At 47.8% G+C, this 20,706-nt stretch overlaps 2 protein-coding genes across 3 annotated transcripts in view; both read right to left on the reverse strand.

The window, feature by feature from the left end:
- ccdc92 (coiled-coil domain containing 92) overlaps positions 1-16,583 on the reverse strand; it is a 45,226-nt gene extending 28,643 nt beyond the window's left edge. Inside the window, exon 1 of one of the 2 annotated variants that reach the window (XM_078554608.1) lies at positions 16,471-16,583. The gene's annotated coding sequence lies outside the window, so the exon portion shown is untranslated. Of the gene's footprint in view, positions 1-5,863; positions 5,925-16,470 lie in introns of those variants that run through there. The other variant, XM_078554609.1, reaches the window with a different exon arrangement.
- The window catches only part of eif2b1 (eukaryotic translation initiation factor 2B, subunit 1 alpha), a 1,065,098-nt gene that overhangs the window by 550,512 nt on the left and 493,880 nt on the right, over positions 1-20,706 (reverse strand). The gene's annotated exons all lie outside the window — the stretch shown is intronic.

Here is a 20,706-nt window from a genome sequence, read left to right on the forward strand (position 1 = left end):
ACTCCCCAAAGCCTGTCCACCATCTACAAGGCACAAGTCAGGAGTGTGATGGAATACTCCCCACTTGCCTGGATGAGTGCAGTTCCAACGCCCAAGAAGCTCAACACCACCCAGGGTAAGTATCCCACTTGATTGGCACCACATCCACAAACATTCACTTCCTCCACCACCGACACACAGCGGCAATAGTGTGTACCATCTACAAGATGCCCTGCAGCTACTCACCAAGGCTCCTTCGACAGCATCATCCAAATCGGTGACCTTTACTACCTAGAAGGACAAGGGCAACAGATAGATGGGAACACTACCACCTGGAAGTTCCCCTCCCAGCCACACACCACCCTGACTTGGAAATATATCGTCGTTCCTTCACTGTCGCTGGGTCAAAATCCTGGAACTCCCTTCCTAACAGCACTATGGGTGTACCTACACCACATGGACTGCAGCGGTTCAAGAAAGCAGCTCACCACCACCTTCTCAAGGGCAACTAGGGATGGGCAATAAATGCTGACGCAGCAACCCATTCTCACATCCCGTGAAAGAATAATACAAAAAGCTGAAATTACATTTCCCACCTGCATGGCGGAATTTGAACTCATTTCTCCGGACCTCTGGATTATGTCCCCAGCATCATAACTAAATTACAGCACCTTGTAACAGTAAAACATCCCAAGACATTTCTTAAGAACATTATAAGTAGGGCAGTAAGCCACAGAAATAGATGTGTGTCGAAAAGCTTAGACAAAGAGGCGGTTATAATGAACAACTTTAAGGACAAGAGAGGGAATTTCAGAGCTTAGGGCCCAGATAGCTAAAGGCACAGCCACCAATGGTGGGACAAAAGAAATCAGGGATGCATATGAGGTCAGAATTGGAACAGTGCACAGATCTTATAGAATTGTGAGGCTGGAGAAAGTCACAGAGGTAGGGAGGGGAAAGGCCACTCAGTGATTTGAAAACAGGATGAGAATTTTAAAACCAAGCTGTGAATACAGTGTGCTTCTAAAAATATTCCATTAGAATGAAGTCAAGTTCTCTGCTAAGTGATGACATTCTGTGAGTAATTTTCACAAGGTTCATGCAAGTACAAATCAGGATTTCCTCTTTTGTCTTCATGTGAACATAATTACAGAACATAGTCAAAAAAATTGATCATACTGCTGTTACAACCCTTCTTATCCAAAGCATTAACACTGGCAATTCTGAGGAGATCAGAAATGCCTCAAGTTACATTTGGACTTTCTTCCATGATAGCAGGAATGTTAGAAGGACATTAAAAAAAAAGTATTTTTTTCCACTGAAGTTGAAGTTGATCTGGTTAATTGGCTGAATACTCTGCACACAGCTGATGAATGCTCCCTATTGCTATAGCACTAATCTCCAGGGATCTGTCAGTTAAATAGGTTTCTGATGAGCTGAGGTGAAGCATCATGACAGGAGGCTGGCACGCCAGCTGTTCACCATAACAAATTTACTTACATACATGAAACACAAGGCTCTGTAACTGTCCAACGGAACAAAAATAAAGAGAAAAAATCAAGTGTGGACGAGCTGTGTCGCTCAGTCACAGGGTTAAAGTCAATCACAGCAATGCAGCAGCAAGGTGGTCTGAAACACAGCCTCAGGCAGATCACCTTTGGTGAGTAGCTGCAAGTAGGGCAGCAGTGAAACCTACAAGCCCAAAGAACCAGGAAAAGAACAGATGAAAAGAACAGATACCTTGGAATAAGCCACACCTTTGGGTCTTCCTCGATGTTCACAAGTGCTCATATCCATAGACAGGTCACAGAATCACACAGTGCAGGAGAGGCCCTTCGGTCCATCGAGTCTGCACCGACACGTGAGAAACACCTGACCTACCTACCTAATCCCATTTACCAGCACTTGGCCCATAGCCTTGAATGTTATGACATGCCAAGTGCTCATCCAGGTACTTTTTAAAGGATGTGAGGCAACCCGCCACCACCACCCTCCCAGGCAGCGCATTCCAGACCATCACCACCCTCTGGGTAAAAAAGTTTTTCCTCACATCCCCCCTAAACCTCCTGCCCCTCACCTTAAACTTATGGCCCCTTGTGACTGACCTTTCAACTAAGGGGAACAGCTGCTCCCTATCCACGCCCTTCATAATCTTGTACATCTTGATCAGGTCACCCCTCAGTCTTCTCTGCTCCAACGAAAAAAACCCAAGTCTATCCAACCTCTCTTCAAAACTTAAATGTTTCATCCCAGGCAACATCCTGGTGAATCTCCTCTGCACCCCTCCAGTGCAATCACATCCTTCCTATAATGTGGCGACCAGAACTGCACACAGTACTCCAGCTGTGGCCTCGCCAAGGTTCTATACAACTCCAACATGACCTCCCTACTTTTGCAATCTATGCCACGATTGATAAAGGCAAGTGTCCCATATGCCTTTTTCACCACCCCACTAACATGCCCCTCCGCCTTCAGAGATCTTTGGGCACACACGCCAAGGTCCCTTTGTTCCTCAGGACTTCCTAGTGTCATGCCGTTTATTGAATGCTTCTTTGTCAAATTACTCCTTCCAAAGTGTATCACCTCACACTTTTCAGGGTTAAATTTCATCTGCCACTAATCTGCCCATTTGACCATCCCATCTACGTCTTCCTGTAGCCCAAGACACTCAACCTCACCGTTAACCACCCGGCCAATCTTTGTGTCATCCGCAAGGTCAGTGCACGTTATTCAAGAAAGGAGGGAGCGAGAAAACAAGGAGCTAAAGAAAAGGCAGGCTTACATTGATATAGCACCTTTCACAACTATCGGATGTCTCAAAGCATTTTAGAGCCAATGACGTACTTTTTTGAAGTATCGTCACTGTTCTAATGCCTGAAATGCAGGAGTCAATTATTGCACAGCAAGCTCCCACAAAGAAAAATATAATAACAAACAACAGATAATAGGTTTTTGTGATGTTGATTGGGGATGAATATTGGGCAGAACACTGGGGAGAACTCTCCTGCAAAATAATGCTGCAAGATCTTATACACCCACCTGAGAGGCAGGCAGGGCCTTGGTTTAACATCTCATCCGAAAGGTGGCACCTCTGACACTGCAGCACTCCCTCAGTACTGCACCGAGTGTCAGCCTTGATTCTTGTGCTCAAAGGCCTGAAATGGGACTTGAACCCAGAATCTTACGACTCAGGGATGAGGGTGACACCCACTGAGTTGCGGCCGACACTATAACCATAGGCCGGTGAGCCTGACATCAGTAGTAGGGAAAAGGCTAGAATCTCTCATGGTAGGAATATGTTGACAGGGCACTTCGAAAATCAGAATATGATTTGGCAGAGTTAACATGACTTTATGAAAGGGAAATTGTATTTGACAAGTCTATTAGAGTTTTTTTTAAAAGGTATAACTCGTAACATGTAAAAAAGTGAACCAGTGGATGTGATGTATTTTCTAAAAGCATTCGATAAGGGCACCAAGTTCGGACTCGTGGTGGTAATATACTGGCATGGAGTAAGGATTAGTTAATGGATAGAAAATAATGGGGGAATAAATGGGGCATTTTTGGGGTGGCAAGTTGTAAGATGTGCAGTACGGCAAGAATCAGTGCTGGGGCCTCAGCTAATTACAAACTATATTAATGACTTAGAAGGCAGGATAGAGTGTAACTTGCCCAAGTTTGCCGATATATAAAATTAGGTGGGAATGTAAGCAGTGAGGAGGATGGAGAGGCTGAAGAACAATATAGACTGATTTGATAAGTGGACAACAACATGGCAGGTGAAGTGTGAAGTTATCCACTTCAGTTGGAAAAGAATGATATTTTTTGACTGATGAGAGACTGGGAAATGCCCTTAGTTTTGTTGCTGTCTGATCTCCACCCTGGGGTCCCACATACTCAGCTCTTGGCTTTCACTATTTCTGAACTTAGGGCTCCTCTGACCACAGAGATAAAAACAAAAAGCTAAAAGCTACTGCGGATGCTGGAAATCCAAAACAAAAACAGAATTACCTGGAAAAATTCAGCAGGTCTGGCAGCATCAGCGGAGAAGAAATCAGTTAACGTTTCGAGCCTTCATGACCCTTCGGCAGAACTGAGTATAGTTAGGAGAGAGGTGAAATATAAGCTGGTAAGCTAGAAGATGCAACACCTGCCCCTTCACTTCCTCTCTCCTCACCGTCCAAGGGCCCAAACACTCCTTTCAAGTGAAGCAGCATTTCACTTGCATTTTCCCTAACTTAGTCTACTGCATTCGTTGCTCCCAATGCGGTCTCCTCTACATTGGAGAGACCAAAAGCAAACTGGGCGACCGCTTTGCAGAACACCTGCGGTCTGTCCGCAAGAAAGACCCAAACCTCCCTGTCGCTTGCCATTTTAACACTCCACCCTGTTCTCTTGCCCACATGTCTGTCTTTGGCTTGCTGCATTGTTCCAGTGAAGCCCAACGCAACCTGGAGGAACAACACCTCATCTTCCGACTAGGCACTTTACAGCCTTCCGGGCTGAATATTGAATTCAACAACTTTAGATCTTAAACTCCCCCTCCCCCCATCCCCACCCTGTTTCTCTCCCCTCCCTTTTTTTTTCAATAATTTATATAGATTCTTCTTTTCCCACCTATTTCCATTATTTTTAAATCTAAAACTTTGTTAGTCTTTCCACCCCACCCCCACTAGAGCTGTACCTTGAGTGTCCTGCCTTCCATTCTTAATTAGCACTTTTCTTAGATAATATCACCACCTTCAACACCTCTTTGATCCTTTTGCCTGTGACATCTTTTGATTATCTGCTCCTATCACTGCTTGCTTATCTCCACAACCACCCCACCCTCAACTTCTCTCCCCCCGCCCCCCCACCTTAGACCAGCTTATATTTCACATCTCTCCTAACTATACTCAGTTCTGCCGAAGGGTCATGAGGACTCGAAACATTAACTGATTTCTTCTCCACCGATGCTGCCAGACCTGCTGAGTTTTTCCAGGTAATTCTGTTTTTGCTCCTCTGACCACAGTTTGACCAGTAAACACTTCATTGGTCCAGTTTATTCAAATGGAAAATAAATATTCCAGAGTGACCGGTGGGAAATCTAACCTGTAGTGAGATAAGGTCATTAACACTGATAGATATGGACACATATTTGCTGAAATAAAAACCTTTGCAGGAGCATTCATTGTTCAAATAAATGTCAATTCATTTAAAACAGAAACAGCTATTATTTTTACATACAAGGGCAGAATGAGGAAACACATGGGAAAAAGAGAGAGAGAGGCACAGAGAGAAGAGGCAAAGACAGAGACAGACATAAAAGCTTTTCAAGATGGGAGCTGAGCAGAGGCAGCTACAGGAAATTTAAAAACCTTTTGTCCTTCAGGAATGCAATAGCATCAACTATTTAAAAATAAAAGACGTCAAGGAGAATCGCAAGACTGCTTTGTACTTGGGTTTTTGATGATACTTTAAAAGCCCTCGAGTTTCACTCTAATTATTCAGGAAGACATTTAGAATGATTCAAATTGAATTAGTGCTTTGTAACTAGACCCAGGCATTAACTGCTTTCTATTTTAAAACATCTTTCGATTGCACATGGTACAGGTGCTGCAGATGATCTGGAAACAAAGGAGAGGTTTTGATTGCTGCATTTACTGGAATGATATTTCATCATGAATTTAGGTCAGCTTGCTCTAAGGTCTGGAATTTCTGAACATCTGTCTGAACCATATCACGTGCAACAGCCAAAAAATAAAAGGATTCAGAAGACCTGATGTTTGGAGTTGCTGAAACAAGGACACCGAGATGCTTTGAAGCTCCCAATTACACCAAAAATAAGAGACAGACACTTTTACAACTGAATATGGTGAGGAGAGAAAATGAAGAGAGTCATCACCTCTAGATCACAGCTGCTTGGAGTCTGGCTGTCGTTCTGCTACTGAGTACACATTCAAATGAACATGGCTTGCTTCCATAGGGTCTATTAATATATATTACCAGCAACTCTCATTGGCCAATAGGAATCACAAGGGCTCCGAGTGCCACACTTTTCACTAATGGCAGTTTTAATTTTATATTAAACCTGCATGCGATCAGCCCATGGAATGTCACTGAAAAGTCTCCTACCATTGGTCCATAGCACTGATGTCACTGTGGTATGGAATGAGGTCACAGAAAGGCAACATCACAATACCCCGGCCAACTGATGCTTGTTAAACTAGACAAAATAAATTCCAGGGAAAAGGTGCACTGCTCAACTCAAACTGAGAGAGGAAGGGTTCATGTTTCATACAAGATTAATAAAAAGACACACTTAAATTCATCCAGCACCTTTCACAACCACAGGACCTCCCAAAGTACTTTACAGCTAATGAAATGCTATTTTGAACTCTAGTCACTGTTGTAATGCAGGATACATAGCAGCCAATTTATGCACAGAATGCTCTCTCAAACAGCAATGCGATATGCTGTTTTGGTGATGTTGATTAATTTTGGCCAAAACACCGGGGATAACTCCAGTTCTACAAAATAGCACCATGGAATTTTTTACATTTATCTGAGTGCGCAGAGGGGGCCACATTTAAAGACTTGTCCAACAGCACATCCGACAGTGCAGCATTCCCTCAGTACTGACCGCCGACTGAAGGACGCTCCCTCCACCCCGACCCTCCGACAGTGCGGCACTCCCTCAGTACTGACCCTCCCACAGCGCGATGCTCCCTCAGCACTGACCCTCCGACAGTGCGGCGCTCCCTCCACCCTGATCCTTCGAGGGTGCGGCGCTCTCTTCGCCCCAACCCTCCCACAGTGTGGCACTCCCTCAGCACTGACCCTCCCACAGTGCGGCGCTCTCTTCGCCCCAACCTTCCCACAGTGTGGCGCTCCCTCAGCACTGACCCTCCCACAGCGCGGCGCTCCCTCAGCACTGACCCTCTGACAGTGCGGCACTCCCTCAGCACTGACCCTCTGACAGTGCGGCACTCCCTCAGCACTGACCCTCCCACAGTGCGGCGCTCCCTCAGCACTGACCCTCCCACAGTGCTGCACTCCCTCAGTACTGACCCTCCCACAGTGCGGCTCTCCCTCAGCACCGACCCTCCAACAGTGTGGCACTCCCTCAGCACTGACCCTCCCACAGTGCGGCGCTCCCTCCACCCCGACCCTCCGACAGTGCGGCGCTCCCTCCACCCCGACCCTCCGACAGTGCGGCGCTCCCTCCGCCCTGATCCTTTGAGGGTGCGGCGCTCTCTTCGCCCCAACCCTCCCACAGTGTGGCACTCCCTCAGCACTGACCCTCCCACAGTGCGGCACTCCCTCAGCACTGACCCTTCCACAGTGCGGTGCTCCCACAGCACCGACCCTCCGACAGTGCGGTGCTTCTTCAGTACTGACCCTCCGACAGTGCAGCACTCCCTCAGTACTGACTCTCCGACAGTGCGGCGCTCCCTCAGTACTGACCCTCCGACAGTGCGGCGCTCCCTCAGTACTGACCCTCCGACAGTGCGGCGCTCCCTCAGTACTGACCCTCCGACAGTGCGGCGCTCCCTCAGTACTGACCCTCCGACAGTGCGGCGCTCCCACGGCACCGACCCTCCGACAGTGCGGCGCTCCCTCAGTACTCCACCAGAGATGTCTACCTTGATTTGTGTGCTCAAGTCTTGGATTGGATCGGGTTCCCACAACATTCTGATAAGAGGTGAGAGTGCTTGTTTTGTCTTATTGGTGACATGACAATGAATGCACCGTTCTCCTTACAGACCCAGCTAGTTCAGTTCAGCTGCACCACTATAGCAGCTATGCATGTTTCCAAAGTACAAACTCGCTGTCATCACCTGGATGAAGCGGAGTTGGGGAAGCTGTAAGAAGTAGATATTTGTATCACCAATGGCCATGGGGGGAGGAGAGGCTGAGGGAACATTACATGAGAAAGAGCTTAGTTTCCAGGAGGCAGGAATTAGTGGGCCGGAGCAGGCATCTCAGGCTGGGCCCCTCAGTGGCCAATGTAATGTGGAATAGGAAGCACGTTTACACAGAGGAGTGAGGTGTTGCCGGGGGGAGGTGCGTGGACCGCATACACATAACTGGCATCTCAGGAATAGGGAAATCAGAAGAAATTTCTTTACCCAAAGAATGGTAAGAATGTGGTCAGCTAGTGGTCAAAGCGAATGGTATGGATTTATTTAAGGGGAAGTTAGACAGGCATATGAGGGAGAAAGACATAGGTGTTACAATGATAGATTTAGATGAAGAAAGATGGGAGGAGCCTCGAGGAGCATAAACACTGACATGGACTGGTTGGGCCGAATGGCCTGTTTCTCTGCCGCATATCCTGTATGAGTGGGAGATGAGGACACGAGGCCATGTGAAGTGGCAGATATCTTACATGGATGGAGTTGGGAGAGACATTTTAACATATATTTTTTAAAAAACTTAATTCATTAAGTTGATGTTCTGTATGGGATATAGGCAATGGAGCAAAGAGCTGGGAGACATAGGTGTGGGCAATAGTGGAGCTAGTATCTACTGGTCTGCAATTACAGCGTGATGTGCAAATGTTGACATAGTGCGTTCTAACAGGGATAATCCTAACACATCAGCATTAAACAAAGGATAACATTTACAGAGAATGTGACATAAAGACAACTCAACATGCTGACCGAAACAAACTACTGTGGATGTTGGAAATCTGAAACAAAAACTGAAAATATCTAGATACTTCTTGATAATGAAAGGGCAATGCATAATAAAGTGATTATATTTAAAATTGGTAAGCAACACCAAACAAGATGAACCGTACAATGGGGGAGAATATGTCAGAGACTAGGAAGTAGCAGTAAGATTTAATAGGTTGTGTTATCCTCGTTAGCCAATGAGAAGCTGGAAACTAATACTACAATTGGGAAGGGCATCATTTCAATTGGCTGGCGTGACCTGGTTCTGTGCTGGTTTAAAAATATAATACAAATTTAATTTTAAAAAAATGCAAGTAATTAAATACTTTACATGGAATAAAATTATTCAAAATATAAGTAAGATGATTATTAATGACCATCAAAACTGCTCAACAAAATGATTTCTAATTGAATATCATGCAGTAACTGAGCAAGTGACCAGCAGTGTAGCATCTGCTGAACAGATCAGCAGAATGTGAACATCAAGTTGTCAGTTAGCAAGGGGAACAATATCTCTGGCAATTCTCAAACTCAATTTAAAGGCGCAATTCAGCCAGAGCAGCTTCTATAAGACAAGCTCATTTACAAGCCAGTTCCAGTGTTTTCAGGATCTATACCTAAAACGTTATGCTTTAGCCTGAACTCACAGTGAGAACCGTGTGATAACCTCATTGCCAGACAGCTTTGCAGCAACACAGCTCCATGGCAAATATCAATATGCTAAATAATGAATGGAGCTGCAGCTACACACAGCTCAAAAGGTCACACTGATTCAATGTGTTCTTTCCTGCAAGGTTTTCAATCTCGTCTGTAAGCATTCTCACCCCAAACTCTGACCTCTCTCACCACCCCATTTTACCATGCAGACAGCACTTCTACAAAATGGAACGAGGGTCATTCAGTACACCTGAAATCACACGCCTCCACTTCTGAATTCTCAGTAAGCAAACTCACAGCACCACCAACACATCTGCTTATTTTATTGCACCTCATTATCAGTTGCCATGGTGAATCATTATTACATTGAAGTTAAGAGGTGAACAGTTTAGGACTGCTTTATGACTCAACTCCAAATACATTTTTTTAAAAAGGGATTAACACCAATTGCAGTCGGGCAGTACTGCATTACAACACTGGGATTAACACCAATTGCGGTCGGGCAGTACTGCATTACAACACTGGGATTAACACCAATTGCGGTCGGGCAGTACTGCATTACAACACTGGGATTAACACCAATTGCGGTCGGGCAGTACTGCATTACAACACTGGGATTAACACCAATTGCAGTCGGGCAGTACTGCATTACAACACTGGGATCAACACCAATTGCGGTCGGGCAGTACTGCATTACAACACTGGGATTAACACCAATTGCGGTCGGGCAGTACCGCATTACAACACTGGGATCAACACCAATTGCGGTCGGGCAGTACTGCATTACAACACTGGGATTAACACCAATTGCAGTCGGGCAGTACTGCATTACAACACTGGGATCAACACCAATTGCGGTCGGGCAGTACTGCATTACAACACTGGGATCAACACCAATTGCGGTCGGGCAGTACTGCATTACAACACTGGGATTAACACCAATTGCGGTCGGGCAGTACTGCATTACAACACTGGGATTAACACCAATTGCGGTCGGGCAGTACTGCATTACAACACTGGGATTAACACCAATTGCGGTCGGGCAGTACTGCATTACAACACTGGGATTAACACCAATTGCGGTCGGGCAGTACTGCATTACAACACTGGGATTAACACCAACTGCGGTCGGGCAGTACTGCATTACAACACTGGGATTAACACCAATTGCGGTCGGGCAGTACTGCATTACAACACTGGGATTAACACCAATTGCGGTCGGGCAGTACTGCATTACAACACTGGGATTAACACCAATTGCGGTCGGGCAGTACTGCATTACAACACTGGGATTAACACCAATTGCGGTCGGGCAGTACTGCATTACAACACTGGGATTAACACCAATTGCGGTCGGGCAGTACTGCATTACAACACTGGGATTAACACCAATTGCGGTCGGGCAGTACTGCATTACAACACTGGGATTAACACCAATTGCAGTCGGGCAGTACTGCATTACAACACTGGGATTAACATCAATTGCAGTCGGGCAGTACTGCATTACAACACTGGGATTAACACCAATTTCAGTCGGGCAGTACTGCATTACAACACTGGGATTAACACCAATTGCAGTCGGGCAGTACTGCATTACAACACTGGGATTAACACCAATTGCAGTCGGGCAGTACTGCATTACAACACTGGGATTAACACCAATTGCAGTCGGGCAGTACTGCATTACAACACTGGGATTAACACCAATTGCAGTCGGGCAGTACTGCATTACAACACTGGGATTAACACCAATTGCAGTCGGGCAGTACTGCATTACAACACTGGGATTAACACTAATTTGAGCCTGGCAGTATTGCATTACAACACAGAACATATATGAAGTAATGCAACTCTAGCCTCCAAGCCAATGAAAACACCAGCCACCAAACAACCTATTTGCACGGCCAAGGAGAAAGAATAGGAAAGTGGGACTAACTGCACACATCTTTCAAAGAGCCAACAGAGAGACTGTTGAGGTTGAAAGGCCTCTTTCTGTTGCTGCAGCATTCTATGATTCTATACCTACGTTGATATGTTGCTCACACAACACACAGACACAGGCATTCTGCTACAATGCCAACTTCTTCTTAGTCAGTCCCTCAGGGTTGAGGATGACTTGCTTCCACTGCGGTTTGATGGGTTCTGAGATGGCTGTTAAATCCAACATGTGATCTGCAGGTTACGCCAGGTGAGGTTTGAAGGGTCAGGTGGATGAGTTGTTTGGAGGTTTGTGCGCTCCCTCCGATGCCTTGTTTGCTTGTGTGTGCTCCCAGCAAAATCTCTGGATGTGTTCGGTGCCTTCCTGAACAAACCTTCTCCATTTTGGTCGGTCACAAGCCAGGAACTCCCATGAGTCAACGGGGATGTTTGACCTCTTCATGGATGCTTTGAGGACATCCCTAAAGTGTTTCTGCTGTTCTCCAGGGAGTCTCCTGTCATGACCAAGTTCCAAGTAGAGCAGTTGTTTCGGGAGTCTGGTGTCAGGCATAGGATCAACATGTCCTCCTCAGCGCTGGTGGTTTTGAGTGATTAACGTCACTATGTTGGGCATGTTGGCTTGGGAGAGGACGCTGCTGTTGGACTGCTTTTCTTGCCGCCGGATTTGGAGGATCTTGCAACGGTAATACTATGAAGAGGTTATAGATGCCAGGCAGGAAGTGAAGACATTTAGATGGGGAGGCAAAAGTTTTGTCAACACAAAAGGTTATTGGAAAGATTTTCTGGTTAAATACAAAGGTAGCTTTGGAAGAGAGTTTGAAAGTGTGAGAGATTGAGTGTTGACAGATTAGTCCCACTCATGTGCTGGAGAAGACAATAATTAATCCAAAGAGAGAGGAATGAAGGGTGTGAGATATCAAACATGGAGATTTGCTCAAGTATGATGGGGGAGAGATTTGAAAACAGGAATGAGCACCTTGGCTGCCTGAACAGGGGGACATGGAGCAAAACTGCATGCTGAGAATGGGAGACAAATACAGGGGAAGGACTTCAATTACAAAGAAGATTCTCTGAGGGACTGGGGACAGACTCGTACAACACAAATCTACGACAGAAATTAGGCAGCTCATGACCACAGAAGTGATTGATATATGGAACTGATACCTGGATTAAACAGTGGAGGCAAAAACTCAGCAATTATTCAAGAACCTACTTTAGGTTTTGGATGCTATAACAAGGAGTTGGGCATAAATAAGCTAAGATGGGCTGAATGGCCTGCATTGGCTCCTGGTTCAGTCAAAGAGCACAGATGATTATAGGTAAATAGAACAAAACGAGTTAAGATGTAGGCAGCAGAGTTTTGGATGAGCTCAAGTTTAGGGCATTTAAATGATAGGTGGAGGGCAATGCCAGGGCATTGAAACCAGTGTCAGGTTAGGTGAAATGAGAGTGACTGCCCTTGACATCAAGGCAGCATTTGACCAATTGTGACATCAAGGAGATGGTCATTGCCTGGCACTTGTGTGGCGCGAATGTTACTTGCCACTTGTCAGCCTGTGATATTGTTCAGGTCTTGCTGCATTTTGGACATGGACTGCTTCCATGGACGTATCTGAGTCGTCGCAAATGATGCTGAACATTGTGCAATCTTCAGTGACCGTCGCCACTTCTGACCTTATGATGGAAGGAAGGTCATTGATGAAGCAGCTGAAGATGGTTGGGCCTAGGACACTAACCTGAGGAACTCCTGCAGCGATGTCCTGGAGCTGAGGTGACTGACCTCCAACAACCACAACCATCTTCCTTTGCGCTAGGTATGATTCCAACCAGCAGAGAGTTTCCCCCCGATTCTCACTGACTCCAGTTTTGCTAGGGCTCCTTGATGCCACACTCGGTCAAATGCAGCCTTGATGTCAAGGGCAGTCACTCTCACCTCAGGAGTTCAGCTCTTTTGTCCATGTTTGAACCAAGACTATAACTAGGTTAGGAGCTGAGTGGCCCTGGCAGAAACCAAACTGGGCGTCAGTGAGCAGGTTATTGCTAAGCAAGTGCCGCTTGATAGCACTGTTGATGACCCCTTCCATCACTTTACTGCATCGAGAGCGGACTGATGATGGGTGGTAATTGGCCGGGTTGGATTAGTCCTGGTTTTTGTGTACAGGACATACATGGGCAATTTTCCACATTGCTGGGTAGATGCCAGTGTTGTAGCTGTACTGGAACTTGGCTAGGGGCATGGCAAGTTCCGGAGCACAGGTCTTCAGTGCTATTGTTGGAATATTGTCAGGGCCCATAGCCTTTGCAGTATCCAGTGCCTCCAGCTGTTTTGTTATAGCACATTGAGTGAATCGAATTGGCTGTAGACTGGCATTGCTGATGCTGGGGACCTCTGGAGGAGGCTGAGATGGATCATCCACTCGGCACTTCTGGCTGAAGATTGTAGCAAATGTTCAGCCTTATCTTTTGCACTGATGTGCTGGGCTCCTACATCATCGAGGATGGGAATATTTGTAGAGCCTCCTCTTCCAGTGAGTTGTTTAATTGTCCATCACCAGTCATGACTGGATGTGGAAGGACTGCAGAGTTTAGATCTGATCCATTGATTGTGGGATCGCTTAGCTCTGTCAATCACTTGCTGCTTACGCTGTTTGGCACGCAATTAGTCCTGAGTTGTAGCTTTACTAGGTTGACACCTCATTTTTGGGTATGCCTGGTGTAGCTCCTGGCATACCCTCCTGCACTCTTCATTGAACCAGGGTTGATCCCCTGGTAATGGTAGAGGGGGGGATATGCCGGGCCACAAGGTTACAGATTGTGGTTGAGTACATATCTGCTGCTGCTGATGGCCCACAGCGCCACATGGATGCCCAGTCTTGAGTTACTAGATCTGTTCAAAGTCTATCCCATTTAGCACAGTGGTAGTGCCACACAATATGATGGAGAGTATCCTCAATGTCAAGACATCTCCACAAGGACTGTGTGGTTGTCACTCCTACCACCACCGTTATGGACAGATGCAACAGCGGCAGGCAGGTTGGTGAGGATGGGGTCAAGTCTGTTTTTCCCTCTTGTTGGTTCCCTCACCACCTGCTGCAGACCCAGTCCTTTAGGACTCAGCCAGCTCGCTCAGTAGTGGTGCTACCAAGCCACTCTCGGTAATGGACATTGAAGTCCCCCACCCAGAGTACATTCTGCACTCTTACCACCCTCAGTGCTTCCTCCAAGTGTTCAACATGGGGGAAGCACTGATTCATTAGCTGAGGAGCAGCAGTACATGTTAATCAGCAGGAGGTTTCCTTGCCCATGTTTGACCTAATGCCATGAGGGCTCCCAGGGCAACTCCCTCCCGACTGTATACCACTGTGCCGTCACCTCTGGTGGGTCTGTTCTCCTGGTGAGACAGGACATACCCTGGGTTGGTATTGATGGGTCTGGGACATGATCTGTGAGGTACGACTCTGTGGTATGACTATGTCAGGCTGTTATTTGACTAGTCTGTGAGACAGCTCTCCCAATTTTGGCACAAGCCCCCAGATGTTAGTAAGGAGGAGTTTGCAGGGTCGACAGGGTTGGGTTTGCCGTTGTCAGTTCCGGTCCCTAGGTCAATGTCGGGTGTTCAGTCCGGTTTCATTCCTATTATTGGCCTTTTAGTGGTTTGTTACAACTGAGTGGCTTGCTCAGCCATTGCAGTGGGCATTTAAGAGTCACACGTAGGCCAGACCAGGTGAGGGTGGCAAATTCCCTTCCCTAAAGGACATTAGTGAACCAGATGGGTTTTTATGACAATCGACAATGGTTTCATGGTCATCATTAGACTTTTAATTCCAGAACTTTTTTTTAATTCAAACTTCAGCATCTGCGGTGATGGGATTCGAATCCGGGTTCCCAGAGCATTACCCGGGATGCACGGGAACACCACTGCCTGCAGGTTTCCCTCCAAGCCACACACCACCCGGACTTGACTGTCATTGGATCAAGGTCCTGGAACTCCCGTCCTAACAACACTGGGTGTAACCACCACATGGATTGCAGTGGTTGAAGATGCACCACCACCATTGCAGGTGCAGGGTCAATTAGGGATGAGCAATAAATGCCGGTCCCTGAGCGAATAAATAAAAATTTTGCCTAGATTGAAACCAATTAATCCTGAAGCTTCTGGCATTCACAGCAGAATGTCACAGAAGCCAGGACAATGCTGCAAACAGCAGCAATAAAGGAGACAGCTTACCAGGTTTACCCAGATCCTAAGTGACTAACTCTGACCTTGATGCGTCTTTGCATCCAGGAGCCTGGCACCCATTTACACTGTTAAAGCAAAGTGGTTGAAACGGAGAATGTAATTCCAGCCGCTTGCATGCATAGTCAGCAAGGGGACAATATTCCTATAAATTAGCAACTGAATTCACAGTTCATCAGCACCATCAGCTTTCCTTCGACTCGACACACTAGAAAACTTCAAATTGGGATCAGCCAAATGGATGTAACCTGAAAGGGGGAATTCCTGTATACCCCGCTCACCATATATACCCCGCTCACCATATATACCCCCTCCGTATACATATATATCACCATATATACTCCCTCCATATACATATCCCCATCACCATATATACTCCCTCCATATACATCCCCATCACCATATATACCATGCTCACCATATATACCCCGCTCACCATATATACCCCCTCCGTATACATATCCCCATCACCATATATACCCCCTCCGTATACATATACATATCCCCATCACCATATATACCCCCTCCGTATACATATACATATCTCCATCACCATATATACCCCCTCCATATACATATCCCCATCACCATATATACCCCCTCCATATATATATCCCCATCACCATATATACCCCCTCCGTATACATATCCCCATCACCATATATACCCCCTCCGTATACATATATATATACCCCCTCACCATATACAGCCCATATAGCTCTCTTCATATAAAGCCCTCCCCCATTCACACAGAAGCCCCCCGGGGCTGGGGAAGGGAGGGGGAGGTGGTTTATTCCCCACCCCCCCTGGCCGCTCTCGCTCACCCGGTCCCCGGTAAAGGGCGAGGCCGCGGCCCCGAGTCCGCACCCGCAATGCGGGGATCCAGAGCCCCGGGCCCCGCTCTCTCTCCCGGTCTGACCCAGACCCTGCTCCAGCTCCGCTCACACAGCATCACCCCCCCCCCCACCGATATTTACCCGCTTTACCCCCGGTATTTACCCGCTCTCTTTCCGCTTGTTTTGATTGTCCTGCCGCTCTGAGCCGCTAAACCGGCTCCATGGAAACGGCCGCGCGCCCAGTCACGCAGAAATAGCCCCGCCCCCAGACCGCCACACCGTGCAGTCCTCCAGCCCCGCCCCCACACCTCCAGCCCTGCGAAGTCCTCCAGCCCCGCCCCCACACCTCCAGCCCTGCGAAGTCCTCCAGCCCCGCCCCCACACCTGCAGCCCTGCGTAGTCCTCCAGCCCCGCCCCCACACCAGCAGCCCTGCGTAGTCCTCCAGCCCCGCTCCCACACCTCCAGCCCTGCGAAGTCCTCCAGTCCCGCCCCCACACCTCCAGCTCTACGGAGTCCTCCAGCCCCGCCCCATATCTCCAGCCCCGCCCCCATACCTCCAGCCCCGCCCCCATACCTCCAGCCCCGTCCCCACAGCTCCAGCCCCGTGGTGTCCAGCAGAGCCCCAGACTCCCAGCCCCGCTCCAGACCTCGAGCCCCGCCCTCCCAGCTCCAGCCCGCCCCCAGGCCTCCAGCCCCGCCCCCACAGCTCCAGCCCTGTGCAGTCCATCAGCCCCGCCCCCACACCTGCAGCCCCGCCCCCATACCTCCAGCCCCGCCCCCACAGCTCCAGCCCCGTGCAGTCCAGCAGAGCCCCAGACTCCCAGCCCCGCTCCAGACCTCGAGCCCCGCCCCCCAGCTCCAGCCCGCCCCCAGGTCTCCAGCCCCGCCCCCCAGCTCCAGCCCCGCCCCCCAGCTCCAGCCCCGCCCCCAGGCCTCCAGCCCCGCCCCCAGCAATGTTGTCTCTGGATCTGACACCAGGAGCCACCAGCTCAGATGATGGGGACCATGCCCACTCTCGGAGTTATCCCGAGGGCAGGTTTACCATGTGGGTCACTGGGCACATGGACCAGGGCAGAGGGACGGGATAGAGTTTGTCCCACTCCCCAGGTGCTGGGCCTGCAGAGGAGGTTCCCCTGGAGCTGACTGAGATGAGAACTTGGATGGGACAACCTACAGAAAAAGCTGCTGGGCGTGGACACAGAGATTCTCGGAACAGGCTGCCTGAGAGCCTACCCAGCCCACATCCATGTGGCCCCAAGGCTTTGCACACAGCTTGGACCCAGTTCTTCCATATGGAAACGATGGCCAATCTATAAGAGCGCCTGAGGAAGCAGCCACAATGCAGCAGCTGGTGGTCAATGCCTCAGTTTCCATTGCAGCAGAAGCAACATCTGCCTGATGCCTGACTTCTGCAGTGGAAGCTCAGACTAAGGTGATGAGATCTCAGATTGTTGCCAGGCAGGTTCAGACTGCTGTCATCATGGCTGTAGGATCTCAGTGCTCAAAGGGACATACAGCTTCTCTCCCCAGTCCAGCAATCTGTCCTCCCGTGAATCAATAGAATTGTTGAGGGGTCACCCTCGGGTGTAGCAGTGGCTCCATGGAGAATGAACCTGCTGTCCTCTTTCAGGATGACAGCATTTGTGCTCCCACCACTTCCATTGCCCTTGCTGTTGCCTGAAAGCCAGCAAGCCCAAACTGCTGCCGTCCATGTCGAGGTGATGCAGTCTGAAGCTGGACCCTCAAAACCCAGAGCTGATCGAGGGTGTCCTGCAAGGTCATCTCCAGTGTCCTCCAGTGAAAGTCAGCAGCCTTTCACCAGCCATGCTGCAGTCACTGGAGTAGTACTGTCAAGGAAATTGGAGGAGCCCAGATCCATGTTGCCACAAGGCTTTGCACACAGCTTGGACCCAGTTCTTCCATATGGAAATGATGGCCAATCTATAAGAGCATCAGAGGAACTAGCCACAATGCAGCAGCTGGTGGCCAATGTCTCATTGGAGCACTAGGCACCATAAGTCAGGTGCTAAGGGAATGCACAAGGGTGATTAGTTGCTTTGTATCGAATAATGGATCTCTTCTTCTTATTCCTTTTCTTCTTCTTTTGGTTTATTTCATTTTACTTGGGATTGCTATAATGCTGCTTGATCACCCTTCTCCATCATCTTCTGTCTCCTGTTGCCCATTCCTCTTCCAATCTGCCTGTGTTTAAGTCTCTCACCACCACATCTTTCCATCTTGTCTTAGGCCATCCTCTTCGTCTTCTTCCTCACAGTCCCATCTCACCTCACCACATTCCCTCTCTCCTCAATAGATGACCATATCATTTCAATCGCTTCTTGGCTACTTTCTTTGACATTTCCACAATCTTCACTGGTCCCTGATGTGCTGATTCCTGATTTTGTCCTTTCTCGTTACTCCACACATCTATCTCAGCATCCAAATACTCACAACCCTCTGAGCGAAAACATTTCTCCTCATCTCTGTCTTAAATGAGCTAGCCCTCATTTTTAAACAGTGACCCCTAGTTCTAGATTCTCCCACAAGAGGAAACATCCTCTCCACATCCACCCTGTCAAGACCCCTCTGGACCTTAAAGGTTTCAATTAAGTTGCCTCTAACTCTTCTAAATTCCAGTGGATACAAGCCTAACCTGCCCAGCCTTTCCTCATTAGACAACCCACCCATTCCTGGTATTAGTCTAGTAAACCTCTGGACTGCCTCTAATGCATTTACATCTTTCTTTAAGTAAGGAGACCAGTACTGTACACAATACTCCAGATGTGGTCTCACCATTGCCCTGTACAACTGAAGGATAACCTTTTATATTCAATTCCCCTAACAATAAATGATAATATTCTATTAGTTTTCCTAATTACCTGCTGTAACTGCATATTAACCTTTTGTGATTCATGCACTAGGACACCCAGATCCCTTTGAATCTCAGAGCTCTGCAATCTCTCACCATTTAGATAATAACCTTTCTTATTCTTCCTGCCAAAATGGACAATTTCACATTTGCCCACATTTTACTCCACTTGCCAGATCATTTAATCTATCTATGTCACTTTGTAGCCTCCTTATGTCCTCTTCACAATTTTCTTGGTGCAGGACAAACAAGGCACGGGAATACACAATGAATGGTAGGACCCTGGGAAGTTCTGAGGATCAGAGGGACCTTGGTGTGCATGTCCACCGGTCCCTTAAGGTAGAGGGACAGGTAGATAAGGTGGTTAAGAAGGCATATGGGATACTTGCCTTTATTAGCCGAGGCATAGAATATAAGAGCAGGGAGGTTATGCTGGAACTGTATAAAACGCTGGTTAGGCCACAGCTAGAGTATTGTGTGCAGTTCTGGAATCCGCATTATAGGAAGGTTGTGATTGCACGAGAGAGAGTTCAGAGGAGATTTACCAGGATGTTGCCTGAACTGGAGAGTTTTAGTTATGAGGAGAGATTGGATAGACTGGGGTTATTTTCCCTGAAGCAGAGGAGATTGAGGAGGGACATGATTGAGGTGTATAAAATTATGAGGGGCATAGATAGGGTAGACAGGAAGGAACTTTTCCCCTTGGTGGAGGGATCAATAACCAGGGGGCATAGATTTAAGGTAAGGGGCAGGATACGGGGCAGGAGGTTTAGAGGGGATGTGAGGAAGAATTCTTTCACCCAGAGGGTGGTGGGAATCTGGAACTCTCTACCTGAAAGGGTGGTAGAGGCAGAAACCCTCATAACATTTAAGAAGTATTTGGATGTGTACTTGCGATGCCATGACATACAAGGCTATGGGCATAGTGTTGGAAAATGGGATTAGAATAGTTAGGTACTTGTTTGACCGGCGCAGACTTGATGGGCCGAAGGGCCTTTTTCTGTGCTGTAGACCTCTGTGACTCTGTGACTCTATAACCTTTGAAATTATTAGCTCAAACCCAGGTACTTTTACGAATTTTAAAAAATTCTTTCACGGGATGTGGGCTTCGCTGGCTGGGCCAGCATATTGCACATCCCTAATTGCCCTTGAGAAGGTGGTGAACCGCTGCAGTCCATGTGGTGTAGGTGCCCCCACAGTGCCATTAGGGAGGGAGTTCTGATTGCTCGGACGTTAGTAGGTTGTCATTGGATTTTTGCCTCCTGTAAGGATTCTGGATTAGTGTCTGGCATTTCACATCTAGTGAATTTTCCATCAACACGTTCCTGGTTGAGATTTAAAGCTTGGTCTGTTTCGTTTTGCTTACCCGTGGTTAACGGTGTGTGAATTTCACTGCTACTCCCCCTCGTGATCCCCACAGGTATTGTCTGCTTTGGGGTAGGTTTTCCTGTCTCCCTCTTTTGTTTAACCTGTTCCATGCCTCGGAACACTACTGCCCCCAAGTGGATGTTCAGCTCCTGCTGTACTCC

Source organism: Cetorhinus maximus, chromosome 12 (assembly GCF_964194155.1).
Source record: "Cetorhinus maximus chromosome 12, sCetMax3.hap1.1, whole genome shotgun sequence".
NCBI classification, from domain to species: domain Eukaryota; kingdom Metazoa; phylum Chordata; class Chondrichthyes; order Lamniformes; family Cetorhinidae; genus Cetorhinus; species Cetorhinus maximus.